Source organism: Pleurodeles waltl, unplaced genomic scaffold (assembly GCF_031143425.1).
Source record: "Pleurodeles waltl isolate 20211129_DDA unplaced genomic scaffold, aPleWal1.hap1.20221129 scaffold_86, whole genome shotgun sequence".
Taxonomy (NCBI): Eukaryota; Metazoa; Chordata; class Amphibia; order Caudata; family Salamandridae; genus Pleurodeles; species Pleurodeles waltl.
The window spans coordinates 1,148,130-1,161,647 of NW_027150400.1; the positions used below are offsets into that span (position 1 = coordinate 1,148,130).

At 49.4% G+C, this 13,518-nt stretch overlaps 4 non-coding genes across 4 annotated transcripts; all 4 read left to right on the top strand.

The window, feature by feature from the left end:
• The first annotated feature begins 2,646 nt into the window (after positions 1–2,646).
• On the top strand, positions 2,647–2,718 carry TRNAE-CUC (transfer RNA glutamic acid (anticodon CUC)). Its single transcript has one exon. It is a non-coding gene; the product is annotated as a tRNA-Glu (tRNA).
• A 3,109-nt stretch (positions 2,719–5,827) lies between these two features.
• Positions 5,828–5,899, top strand: TRNAE-CUC (transfer RNA glutamic acid (anticodon CUC)). Its single transcript has one exon. It is a non-coding gene; the product is annotated as a tRNA-Glu (tRNA).
• Positions 5,900–9,017: 3,118 nt separating this feature from the next.
• TRNAE-CUC (transfer RNA glutamic acid (anticodon CUC)) lies at positions 9,018–9,089 on the top strand. The gene has a single exon. It is a non-coding gene; the product is annotated as a tRNA-Glu (tRNA).
• A 3,114-nt stretch (positions 9,090–12,203) lies between these two features.
• TRNAE-CUC (transfer RNA glutamic acid (anticodon CUC)) lies at positions 12,204–12,275 on the top strand. The gene has a single exon. It is a non-coding gene; the product is annotated as a tRNA-Glu (tRNA).
• Positions 12,276–13,518: the final 1,243 nt, after the last annotated feature.

Sequence of the window (13,518 nt, forward strand, 5' to 3'; positions counted from 1 at the left end):
AGCCCTACTAAGGAGGAAGTCCTGCCCCAGGACAGCACAGACCAAACCTTCTGCCTTCTGGCTGGACTTAAAATGTCCCTTTAGCCCCTGCCCCATAAGGCCTCTGACGGCGGGCACCTGCCTCAGGTGACTTCGGTCAGAAGGCCACTCCTTACTTCAGGCGCCAGCTGTCCCTTCAGGAGCCTCAGGGGAGGATAGCCTTGGCCGCGCCACACGCTGACCTTGACGGCAAGCGCTCGCATGGATGTCACCTAGGGGTCACCAGGGGTCGCAAGGGGCAAGCCAGATGTCGCAGCGGGCCCCTCCCCCATATGGCCTCTGACAGCGGGCCCCTTCCTCAGTTGGCGCCAGTCAGAACGCCACTCCTTCTTTAAGGTGGCAGCTGTCACTTCAGGAGACCTCAGATAGGATAGCCTGGGCCGAGCCACACACTGACCTTGCTGACCTCGACAGTAGGCACTTACATGGATGTCATTTAGGGTTCTCCAGGGGTTGCATGGGGCAAGCCAGGAGTTGCAGCGGGTCCCTGCCCCATAAGGCCTCTGACAGTGGGCCCCTGCCTCAGGTGACTTCAGTCAGAAGGCCACTCCATCATTAAGGGAGCAGCTGTCTCTCCCGGAGTCCTCAAATAGGATAGCCTTGGCCACGTCACACACTGACCTCAACGGCATGACAATTTCATGGCGATGCAAAACTGCCACTCAGGGCCGGGTTTAGGGAGGTGCGAGCAGTGCGGCCGCACCGGGTGCTGACCAGGATTGGAGTTGCTGACCTCGGGGGGCGCTGTGTTTAGCAATAACTTACGAAACTTGCGATTTAAAAGCTCATGCTGGAAAGTTCCTTGTGTGTCCAAACTACAGAAAGCAAATAAAATGCCAAGATACCTCTTGTGATTACCGTTCCTGCTAGGGAGAGAGTTGGTGGTTTTGTCCAGAGGCAGCTTTGACTAGATATAAAATAGCGTAGAGGGTTCATGTGCCTGACGCAAAGAACAGAACCATATCTAATGTGGAGAGCTGTCTGGATAGTCAAGCAGCTATCCAGCTCTTTAAAACAAATCTAATCTATGTGAGAGGGGCTATGGATAGATGAGGGGCACATTTGGCGGGTGGCAGTGAGTGAATCCGAGTAGGTGGTGATGGAGTGAAGGGGGTTGGGGGGTGCCAAAAAAGACTGTCTTCCAGCCACCAGGGCTACAGCCGGCCCTGCTGCTAGCAGGCAAAAATCTGGGCTCTCTCTGGCAGGAAGATTAATGAGAAGAGTTGTGTTGCCATTTTGATTGTTGCCTGAAATCTGTAAAGGGAAGGAACTCTGCAGCAGGTTGTATTAAATGTTAAGTTGAGACTAAGCAGAGCGCCCCCCCCCCCCCCTGAGGTGGGTGCCCCCGTGCATGTGAGCGAGCAGTGCGAGTGCAACAGTTGCAGCATCCTTAAGCCAGCTCTGCCCCCCCGTGTGGGTGGGAAGGAAGTGAGAAATGGAAAAACTCAGACGCTTGGCACAGAGAGGGCGGGTTGGACAGAAGAAGGAGCTGCTCAGCACACACAAAAATATCTCTTCCTACTTAGTATAGTGGAGAGTGTCCCTGCCTGGGAGACTGGGGTTCAATTCCTCCACTTGGAAACTGCCTCTTCTTTTAAAGGCTTAAACCTACATTTTCAGAGCACCAGCAATCAATATTTACTTCAAATACCGTTTACAATCTCACACTCATACTACAGAGTACGCCCATTTTTCTTTCATCCACACACCTCCTCCAAATCGAAACATTTATTCATGCCATCAAGTACCTTTCAAAATCTAGCACCCACAATTTGGACCTAAGACTCTTTTTCACAACCATTTCTCCCTTTTCATTTAAACTTCCTGCCTACTTCCTTGAAAAAGGAAAGGTGGAATCAAGGATTTTTCATGAGATAAAAAGGAAAGTACTGCATGATAAAAAAAATGCATTTAAGCTATTTTGTTTTCTCACACTAAGTAAATGAAATGTTGGGGCACACTCTGAAGGAGGAATTGTTTTATAGGAAGGTGAAACCTTTTATCTTTAGATAAAGTGTAAAGTTGTATAATTTACAGACACACTGAGAAAGGAAAACAAGCAGTGACCCGGACGTGCCCACCCACTAATCTCATCAGAGCTTTTCTAGTTCCGAGGTTCTTCCATGACTATCGAAAGCAGGTCATGTGTTACACTGCATTGTGGGACTCGTAGTTCTATACACAGCATTGTAAAAGAGGAGTGCAGGTCCCAGCACCTTAAGTAAAAGCCTGCACATGTAGAGCTGGAGATGCCTGCGTTGACCTGGGAAAGCTAAGAGCTGCCCTCCTATCGGGGCTCTGAGAAGAAGCACTGATCGTCCCTTTAATTGTACTTACGAATTTTCCTGCTAGTTAAGTGTGTAAGTGCTATTACTGCTGAAGGATGGGATGTCTTATGAGGGTGTGCTAGGTCTTGGAGAGCTGTAAAGTGTGAAGAGTTGTGAGTGCATTTGAGGTGCAGTCAATTTCTTTCTTCATGCTGTGCCTGAAAATGGTGTGTCCTTGCATGTCTGCTTTAATTTTCCTGTAATAGGAAATGGGATCCTGAGTAGCCTGCTGACCAGTTCTTGTTTCTATATTGGGTGGTGGTGGACGACCTGTGCCTGCTCCCTGGTGGTCTAGTGGTTAGGATTCAGCGCTCTCACCGCCGCGGCCCGGGTTCGATTCCCGGTCAGGGAACGCGCAGTTCCTTACACTTTTTACTTCTACACTTACATTTCTTATAGGAAACCTTTCATTTTACACTTTTCATGGATTCAAACACATTAGGAAAGCTTTCAATTACAAATGCTTCATTACCACTAGTTCTTCTTTAATTGACTTTTCTCACAATATCACACAGCTTTCTCACAGCTCTTTTTTTCACTCCAAATAACATCTGAAAGCACTCCATCTTGCTGTGATCAGCTGAGAGCTCCAGAGCTCCAGAGCTCTTGCTTGTCCACATAGTGACTGCAAGATGTCTCCAGGGGGCACATTTCCCTGCTGCACCAGGAATACCCTTTGTAAGTGTCAGCGCAGTGTGTATAAGATTGGGGTTGCCTCCTTTCTTAGAACCTGAATTTCACAGCTTTTCTCAATATTTTTACCAGCCTGGAATTAAACGTACAGACGAGGTAGTTCAAAAAACACAGCCAGGTGGCAGCCCTACTAAGGAGGAAGTCCTGCCCCAGGACAGCACAGACCAAACCTTCTGCCTTCTGGCTGGACTTAAAATGTCCCTTTAGCCCCTGCCCCATAAGGCCTCTGACGGCGGGCACCTGCCTCAGGTGACTTCGGTCAGAAGGCCACTCCTTACTTCAGGCGCCAGCTGTCCCTTCAGGAGCCTCAGGGGAGGATAGCCTTGGCCGCGCCACACGCTGACCTTGACGGCAAGCGCTCGCATGGATGTCACCTAGGGGTCACCAGGGGTCGCAAGGGGCAAGCCAGATGTCGCAGCGGGCCCCTCCCCCATATGGCCTCTGACAGCGGGCCCCTACCTCAGTTGGCGCCAGTCAGAACGCCACTCCTTCTTTAAGGTGGCAGCTGTCACTTCAGGAGACCTCAGATAGGATAGCCTGGGCCGAGCCACACACTGACCTTGCTGACCTCGACAGTAGGCACTTACATGGATGTCATTTAGGGTTCTCCAGGGGTTGCATGGGGCAAGCCAGGAGTTGCAGCGGGTCCCTGCCCCATAAGGCCTCTGACAGTGGGCCCCTGCCTCAGGTGACTTCAGTCAGAAGGCCACTCCATCATTAAGGGAGCAGCTGTCTCTCCCGGAGTCCTCAAATAGGATAGCCTTGGCCACGTCACACACTGACCTCAACGGCATGACAATTTCATGGCGATGCAAAACTGCCACTCAGGGCCGGGTTTAGGGAGGTGCGAGCAGTGCGGCCGCACCGGGTGCTGACCAGGATTGGAGTTGCTGACCTCGGGGGGCGCTGTGTTTAGCAATAACTTACGAAACTTGCGATTTAAAAGCTCATGCTGGAAAGTTCCTTGTGTGTCCAAACTACAGAAAGCAAATAAAATGCCAAGATACCTCTTGTGATTACCGTTCCTGCTAGGGAGAGAGTTGGTGGTTTTGTCCAGAGGCAGCTTTGACTAGATATAAAATAGCGTAGAGGGTTCATGTGCCTGACGCAAAGAACAGAACCATATCTAATGTGGAGAGCTGTCTGGATAGTCAAGCAGCTATCCAGCTCTTTAAAACAAATCTAATCTATGTGAGAGGGGCTATGGATAGATGAGGGGCACATTTGGCGGGTGGCAGTGAGTGAATCCGAGTAGGTGGTGATGGAGTGAAGGGGGTTGGGGGGTGCCAAAAAAGACTGTCTTCCAGCCACCAGGGCTACAGCCGGCCCTGCTGCTAGCAGGCAAAAATCTGGGCTCTCTCTGGCAGGAAGATTAATGAGAAGAGTTGTGTTGCCATTTTGATTGTTGCCTGAAATCTGTAAAGGGAAGGAACTCTGCAGCAGGTTGTATTAAATGTTAAGTTGAGACTAAGCAGAGCGCCCCCCCCCCCCCTGAGGTGGGTGCCCCCGTGCATGTGAGCGAGCAGTGCGAGTGCAACAGTTGCAGCATCCTTAAGCCAGCTCTGCCCCCCCGTGTGGGTGGGAAGGAAGTGAGAAATGGAAAAACTCAGACGCTTGGCACAGAGAGGGCGGGTTGGACAGAAGAAGGAGCTGCTCAGCACACACAAAAATATCTCTTCCTACTTAGTATAGTGGAGAGTGTCCCTGCCTGGGAGACTGGGGTTCAATTCCTCCACTTGGAAACTGCCTCTTCTTTTAAAGGCTTAAACCTACATTTTCAGAGCACCAGCAATCAATATTTACTTCAAATACCGTTTACAATCTCACACTCATACTACAGAGTACGCCCATTTTTCTTTCATCCACACACCTCCTCCAAATCGAAACATTTATTCATGCCATCAAGTACCTTTCAAAATCTAGCACCCACAATTTGGACCTAAGACTCTTTTTCACAACCATTTCTCCCTTTTCATTTAAACTTCCTGCCTACTTCCTTGAAAAAGGAAAGGTGGAATCAAGGATTTTTCATGAGATAAAAAGGAAAGTACTGCATGATAAAAAAAATGCATTTAAGCTATTTTGTTTTCTCACACTAAGTAAATGAAATGTTGGGGCACACTCTGAAGGAGGAATTGTTTTATAGGAAGGTGAAACCTTTTATCTTTAGATAAAGTGTAAAGTTGTATAATTTACAGACACACTGAGAAAGGAAAACAAGCAGTGACCCGGACGTGCCCACCCACTAATCTCATCAGAGCTTTTCTAGTTCCGAGGTTCTTCCATGACTATCGAAAGCAGGTCATGTGTTACACTGCATTGTGGGACTCGTAGTTCTATACACAGCATTGTAAAAGAGGAGTGCAGGTCCCAGCACCTTAAGTAAAAGCCTGCACATGTAGAGCTGGAGATGCCTGCGTTGACCTGGGAAAGCTAAGAGCTGCCCTCCTATCGGGGCTCTGAGAAGAAGCACTGATCGTCCCTTTAATTGTACTTCTGAATTTTCCTGCTAGTTAAGTGTGTAAGTGCTATTACTGCTGAAGGATGGGATGTCTTATGAGGGTGTGCTAGGTCTTGGAGAGCTGTAAAGTGTGAAGAGTTGTGAGTGCATTTGAGGTGCAGTCAATTTCTTTCTTCATGCTGTGCCTGAAAATGGTGTGTCCTTGCATGTCTGCTTTAATTTTCCTGTAATAGGAAATGGGATCCTGAGTAGCCTGCTGACCAGTTCTTGTTTCTATATTGGGTGGTGGTGGACGACCTGTGCCTGCTCCCTGGTGGTCTAGTGGTTAGGATTCAGCGCTCTCACCGCCGCGGCCCGGGTTCGATTCCCGGTCAGGGAACGCGCAGTTCCTTACACTTTTTACTTCTACACTTACATTTCTTATAGGAAACCTTTCATTTTACACTTTTCATGGATTCAAACACATTAGGAAACCTTTCAATTACAAATGCTTCATTACCACTAGTTCTTCTTTAATTGACTTTTCTCACAATATCACACAGCTTTCTCACAGCTCTTTTTTTCACTCCAAATAACATCTGAAAGCACTCCATCTTGCTGTGATCAGCTGAGAGCTCCAGAGCTCCAGAGCTCTTGCTTGTCCACATAGTGACTGCAAGATGTCTCCAGGGGGCACATTTCCCTGCTGCACCAGGAATACCCTTTGTAAGTGTCAGCGCAGTGTGTATAAGATTGGGGTTGCCTCCTTTCTTAGAACCTGAATTTCACAGCTTTTCTCAATATTTTTACCAGCCTGGAATTAAACGTACAGACGAGGTAGTTCAAAAAACACAGCCAGGTGGCAGCCCTACTAAGGAGGAAGTCCTGCCCCAGGACAGCACAGACCAAACCTTCTGCCTTCTGGCTGGACTTAAAATGTCCCTTTAGCCCCTGCCCCATAAGGCCTCTGACGGCGGGCACCTGCCTCAGGTGACTTCGGTCAGAAGGCCACTCCTTACTTCAGGCGCCAGCTGTCCCTTCAGGAGCCTCAGGGGAGGATAGCCTTGGCCGCGCCACACGCTGACCTTGACGGCAAGCGCTCGCATGGATGTCACCTAGGGGTCACCAGGGGTCGCAAGGGGCAAGCCAGATGTCGCAGCGGGCCCCTCCCCCATATGGCCTCTGACAGCGGGCCCCTACCTCAGTTGGCGCCAGTCAGAACGCCACTCCTTCTTTAAGGTGGCAGCTGTCACTTCAGGAGACCTCAGATAGGATAGCCTGGGCCGAGCCACACACTGACCTTGCTGACCTCGACAGTAGGCACTTACATGGATGTCATTTAGGGTTCTCCAGGGGTTGCATGGGGCAAGCCAGGAGTTGCAGCGGGTCCCTGCCCCATAAGGCCTCTGACAGTGGGCCCCTGCCTCAGGTGACTTCAGTCAGAAGGCCACTCCATCATTAAGGGAGCAGCTGTCTCTCCCGGAGTCCTCAAATAGGATAGCCTTGGCCACGTCACACACTGACCTCAACGGCATGACAATTTCATGGCGATGCAAAACTGCCACTCAGGGCCGGGTTTAGGGAGGTGCGAGCAGTGCGGCCGCACCGGGTGCTGACCAGGATTGGAGTTGCTGACCTCGGGGGGCGCTGTGTTTAGCAATAACTTACGAAACTTGCGATTTAAAAGCTCATGCTGGAAAGTTCCTTGTGTGTCCAAACTACAGAAAGCAAATAAAATGCCAAGATACCTCTTGTGATTACCGTTCCTGCTAGGGAGAGAGTTGGTGGTTTTGTCCAGAGGCAGCTTTGACTAGATATAAAATAGCGTAGAGGGTTCATGTGCCTGACGCAAAGAACAGAACCATATCTAATGTGGAGAGCTGTCTGGATAGTCAAGCAGCTATCCAGCTCTTTAAAACAAATCTAATCTATGTGAGAGGGGCTATGGATAGATGAGGGGCACATTTGGCGGGTGGCAGTGAGTGAATCCGAGTAGGTGGTGATGGAGTGAAGGGGGTTGGGGGGTGCCAAAAAAGACTGTCTTCCAGCCACCAGGGCTACAGCCGGCCCTGCTGCTAGCAGGCAAAAATCTGGGCTCTCTCTGGCAGGAAGATTAATGAGAAGAGTTGTGTTGCCATTTTGATTGTTGCCTGAAATCTGTAAAGGGAAGGAACTCTGCAGCAGGTTGTATTAAATGTTAAGTTGAGACTAAGCAGAGCGCCCCCCCCCCCCCCCTGAGGTGGGTGCCCCCGTGCATGTGAGCGAGCAGTGCGAGTGCCACAGTTGCAGCATCCTTAAGCCAGCTCTGCCCCCCCGTGTGGGTGGGAAGGAAGTGAGAAATGGAAAAACTCAGACGCTTGGCACAGAGAGGGCGGGTTGGACAGAAGAAGGAGCTGCTCAGCACACACAAAAATATCTCTTCCTACTTAGTATAGTGGAGAGTGTCCCTGCCTGGGACCTGGGAGACTGGTGTTCAATTCCCCCACTTGGAAACTGCCTCTTCTTTTAAAGGCTTAAACCTACATTTTCAGAGCACCAGCAATCAATATTTACTTCAAATACCGTTTACAATCTCACACTCATACTACAGAGTACGCCCATTTTTCTTTCATCCACACACCTCCTCCAAATCGAAACATTTATTCATGCCATCAAGTACCTTTCAAAATCTAGCACCCACAATTTGGACCTAAGACTCTTTTTCACAACCATTTCTCCCTTTTCATTTAAACTTCCTGCCTACTTCCTTGAAAAAGGAAAGGTGGAATCAAGGATTTTTCATGAGATAAAAAGGAAAGTACTGCATGATAAAAAAAATGCATTTAAGCTATTTTGTTTTCTCACACTAAGTAAATGAAATGTTGGGGCACACTCTGAAGGAGGAATTGTTTTATAGGAAGGTGAAACCTTTTATCTTTAGATAAAGTGTAAAGTTGTATAATTTACAGACACACTGAGAAAGGAAAACAAGCAGTGACCCGGACGTGCCCACCCACTAATCTCATCAGAGCTTTTCTAGTTCCGAGGTTCTTCCATGACTATCGAAAGCAGGTCATGTGTTACACTGCATTGTGGGACTCGTAGTTCTATACACAGCATTGTAAAAGAGGAGTGCAGGTCCCAGCACCTTAAGTAAAAGCCTGCACATGTAGAGCTGGAGATGCCTGCGTTGACCTGGGAAAGCTAAGAGCTGCCCTCCTATCGGGGCTCTGAGAAGAAGCACTGATCGTCCCTTTAATTGTACTTCTGAATTTTCCTGCTAGTTAAGTGTGTAAGTGCTATTACTGCTGAAGGATGGGATGTCTTATGAGGGTGTGCTAGGTCTTGGAGAGCTGTAAAGTGTGAAGAGTTGTGAGTGCATTTGAGGTGCAGTCAATTTCTTTCTTCATGCTGTGCCTGAAAATGGTGTGTCCTTGCATGTCTGCTTTAATTTTCCTGTAATAGGAAATGGGATCCTGAGTAGCCTGCTGACCAGTTCTTGTTCCTATATTGGGTGGTGGTGGACGACCTGTGCCTGCTCCCTGGTGGTCTAGTGGTTAGGATTCAGCGCTCTCACCGCCGCGGCCCGGGTTCGATTCCCGGTCAGGGAACGCGCAGTTCCTTACACTTTTTACTTCTACACTTACATTTCTTATAGGAAACCTTTCATTTTACACTTTTCATGGATTCAAACACATTAGGAAACCTTTCAATTACAAATGCTTCATTACCACTAGTTCTTCTTTAATTGACTTTTCTCACAATATCACACAGCTTTCTCACAGCTCTTTTTTTCACTCCAAATAACATCTGAAAGCACTCCATCTTGCTGTGATCAGCTGAGAGCTCCAGAGCTCCAGAGCTCTTGCTTGTCCACATAGTGACTGCAAGATGTCTCCAGGGGGCACATTTCCCTGCTGCACCAGGAATACCCTTTGTAAGTGTCAGCGCAGTGTGTATAAGATTGGGGTTTCCTCCTTTCTTAGAACCTGAATTTCACAGCTTTTCTCAATATTTTTACCAGCCTGGAATTAAACGTACAGACGAGGTAGTTCAAAAAACACAGCCAGGTGGCAGCCCTACTAAGGAGGAAGTCCTGCCCCAGGACAGCACAGACCAAACCTTCTGCCTTCTGGCTGGACTTAAAATGTCCCTTTAGCCCCTGCCCCATAAGGCCTCTGACGGCGGGCACCTGCCTCAGGTGACTTCGGTCAGAAGGCCACTCCTTACTTCAGGCGCCAGCTGTCCCTTCAGGAGCCTCAGGGGAGGATAGCCTTGGCCGCGCCACACGCTGACCTTGACGGCAAGCGCTCGCATGGATGTCACCTAGGGGTCACCAGGGGTCGCAAGGGGCAAGCCAGATGTCGCAGCGGGCCCCTCCCCCATATGGCCTCTGACAGCGGGCCCCTACCTCAGTTGGCGCCAGTCAGAACGCCACTCCTTCTTTAAGGTGGCAGCTGTCACTTCAGGAGACCTCAGATAGGATAGCCTGGGCCGAGCCACACACTGACCTTGCTGACCTCGACAGTAGGCACTTACATGGATGTCATTTAGGGTTCTCCAGGGGTTGCATGGGGCAAGCCAGGAGTTGCAGCGGGTCCCTGCCCCATAAGGCCTCTGACAGTGGGCCCCTGCCTCAGGTGACTTCAGTCAGAAGGCCACTCCATCATTAAGGGAGCAGCTGTCTCTCCCGGAGTCCTCAAATAGGATAGCCTTGGCCACGTCACACACTGACCTCAACGGCATGACAATTTCATGGCGATGCAAAACTGCCACTCAGGGCCGGGTTTAGGGAGGTGCGAGCAGTGCGGCCGCACCGGGTGCTGACCAGGATTGGAGTTGCTGACCTCGGGGGGCGCTGTGTTTAGCAATAACTTACGAAACTTGCGATTTAAAAGCTCATGCTGGAAAGTTCCTTGTGTGTCCAAACTACAGAAAGCAAATAAAATGCCAAGATACCTCTTGTGATTACCGTTCCTGCTAGGGAGAGAGTTGGTGGTTTTGTCCAGAGGCAGCTTTGACTAGATATAAAATAGCGTAGAGGGTTCATGTGCCTGACGCAAAGAACAGAACCATATCTAATGTGGAGAGCTGTCTGGATAGTCAAGCAGCTATCCAGCTCTTTAAAACAAATCTAATCTATGTGAGAGGGGCTATGGATAGATGAGGGGCACATTTGGCGGGTGGCAGTGAGTGAATCCGAGTAGGTGGTGATGGAGTGAAGGGGGTTGGGGGGTGCCAAAAAAGACTGTCTTCCAGCCACCAGGGCTACAGCCGGCCCTGCTGCTAGCAGGCAAAAATCTGGGCTCTCTCTGGCAGGAAGATTAATGAGAAGAGTTGTGTTGCCATTTTGATTGTTGCCTGAAATCTGTAAAGGGAAGGAACTCTGCAGCAGGTTGTATTAAATGTTAAGTTGAGACTAAGCAGAGCGCCCCCCCCCCCCTGAGGTGGGTGCCCCCGTGCATATGAGCGAGCAGTGCGAGTGCAACAGTTGCAGCATCCTTAAGCCAGCTCTGCCCCCCGTGTGGGTGGGAAGGAAGTGAGAAATGGAAAAACTCAGACGCTTGGCACAGAGAGGGCGGGTTGGACAGAAGAAGGAGCTGCTCAGCACACACAAAAATATCTCTTCCTACTTAGTATAGTGGAGAGTGTCCCTGCCTGGGACCTGGGAGACTTGGGTTCAATTCCCCAACTGGGAAACTGCCTCTTCTTTTAAAGGCTTAAACCTACATTTTCAGAGCACCAGCAATCAATATTTACTTCAAATACCGTTTACAATCTCACACTCATACTACAGAGTACGCCCATTTTTCTTTCATCCACACACCTCCTCCAAATCGAAACATTTATTCATGCCATCAAGTACCTTTCAAAATCTAGCACCCACAATTTGGACCTAAGACTCTTTTTCACAACCATTTCTCCCTTTTCATTTAAACTTCCTGCCTACTTCCTTGAAAAAGGAAAGGTGGAATCAAGGATTTTTCATGAGATAAAAAGGAAAGTACTGCATGATAAAAAAAATGCATTTAAGCTATTTTGTTTTCTCACACTAAGTAAATGAAATGTTGGGGCACACTCTGAAGGAGGAATTGTTTTATAGGAAGGTGAAACCTTTTATCTTTAGATAAAGTGTAAAGTTGTATAATTTACAGACACACTGAGAAAGGAAAACAAGCAGTGACCCGGACGTGCCCACCCACTAATCTCATCAGAGCTTTTCTAGTTCCGAGGTTCTTCCATGACTATCGAAAGCAGGTCATGTGTTACACTGCATTGTGGGACTCGTAGTTCTATACACAGCATTGTAAAAGAGGAGTGCAGGTCCCAGCACCTTAAGTAAAAGCCTGCACATGTAGAGCTGGAGATGCCTGCGTTGACCTGGGAAAGCTAAGAGCTGCCCTCCTATCGGGGCTCTGAGAAGAAGCACTGATCGTCCCTTTAATTGTACTTCTGAATTTTCCTGCTAGTTAAGTGTGTAAGTGCTATTACTGCTGAAGGATGGGATGTCTTATGAGGGTGTGCTAGGTCTTGGAGAGCTGTAAAGTGTGAAGAGTTGTGAGTGCATTTGAGGTGCAGTCAATTTCTTTCTTCATGCTGTGCCTGAAAATGGTGTGTCCTTGCATGTCTGCTTTAATTTTCCTGTAATAGGAAATGGGATCCTGAGTAGCCTGCTGACCAGTTCTTGTTTCTATATTGGGTGGTGGTGGACGACCTGTGCCTGCTCCCTGGTGGTCTAGTGGTTAGGATTCAGCGCTCTCACCGCCGCGGCCCGGGTTCGATTCCCGGTCAGGGAACGCGCAGTTCCTTACACTTTTTACTTCTACACTTACATTTCTTATAGGAAACCTTTCATTTTACACTTTTCATGGATTCAAACACATTAGGAAAGCTTTCAATTACAAATGCTTCATTACCACTAGTTCTTCTTTAATTGACTTTTCTCACAATATCACACAGCTTTCTCACAGCTCTTTTTTTCACTCCAAATAACATCTGAAAGCACTCCATCTTGCTGTGATCAGCTGAGAGCTCCAGAGCTCCAGAGCTCTTGCTTGTCCACATAGTGACTGCAAGATGTCTCCAGGGGGCACATTTCCCTGCTGCACCAGGAATACCCTTTGTAAGTGTCAGCGCAGTGTGTATAAGATTGGGGTTGCCTCCTTTCTTAGAACCTGAATTTCACAGCTTTTCTCAATATTTTTACCAGCCTGGAATTAAACGTACAGACGAGGTAGTTCAAAAAACACAGCCAGGTGGCAGCCCTACTAAGGAGGAAGTCCTGCCCCAGGACAGCACAGACCAAACCTTCTGCCTTCTGGCTGGACTTAAAATGTCCCTTTAGCCCCTGCCCCATAAGGCCTCTGACGGCGGGCACCTGCCTCAGGTGACTTCGGTCAGAAGGCCACTCCTTACTTCAGGCGCCAGCTGTCCCTTCAGGAGCCTCAGGGGAGGATAGCCTTGGCCGCGCCACACGCTGACCTTGACGGCAAGCGCTCGCATGGATGTCACCTAGGGGTCACCAGGGGTCGCAAGGGGCAAGCCAGATGTCGCAGCGGGCCCCTCCCCCATATGGCCTCTGACAGCGGGCCCCTACCTCAGTTGGCGCCAGTCAGAACGCCACTCCTTCTTTAAGGTGGCAGCTGTCACTTCAGGAGACCTCAGATAGGATAGCCTGGGCCGAGCCACACACTGACCTTGCTGACCTCGACAGTAGGCACTTACATGGATGTCATTTAGGGTTCTCCAGGGGTTGCATGGGGCAAGCCAGGAGTTGCAGCGGGTCCCTGCCCCATAAGGCCTCTGACAGTGGGCCCCTGCCTCAGGTGACTTCAGTCAGAAGGCCACTCCATCATTAAGGGAGCAGCTGTCTCTCCCGGAGTCCTCAAATAGGATAGCCTTGGCCACGTCACACACTGACCTCAACGGCATGACAATTTCATGGCGATGCAAAACTGCCACTCAGGGCCGGGTTTAGGGAGGTGCGAGCAGTGCGGCCGCACCGGGTGCTGACCAGGATTGGAGTTGCTGACCTCGGGG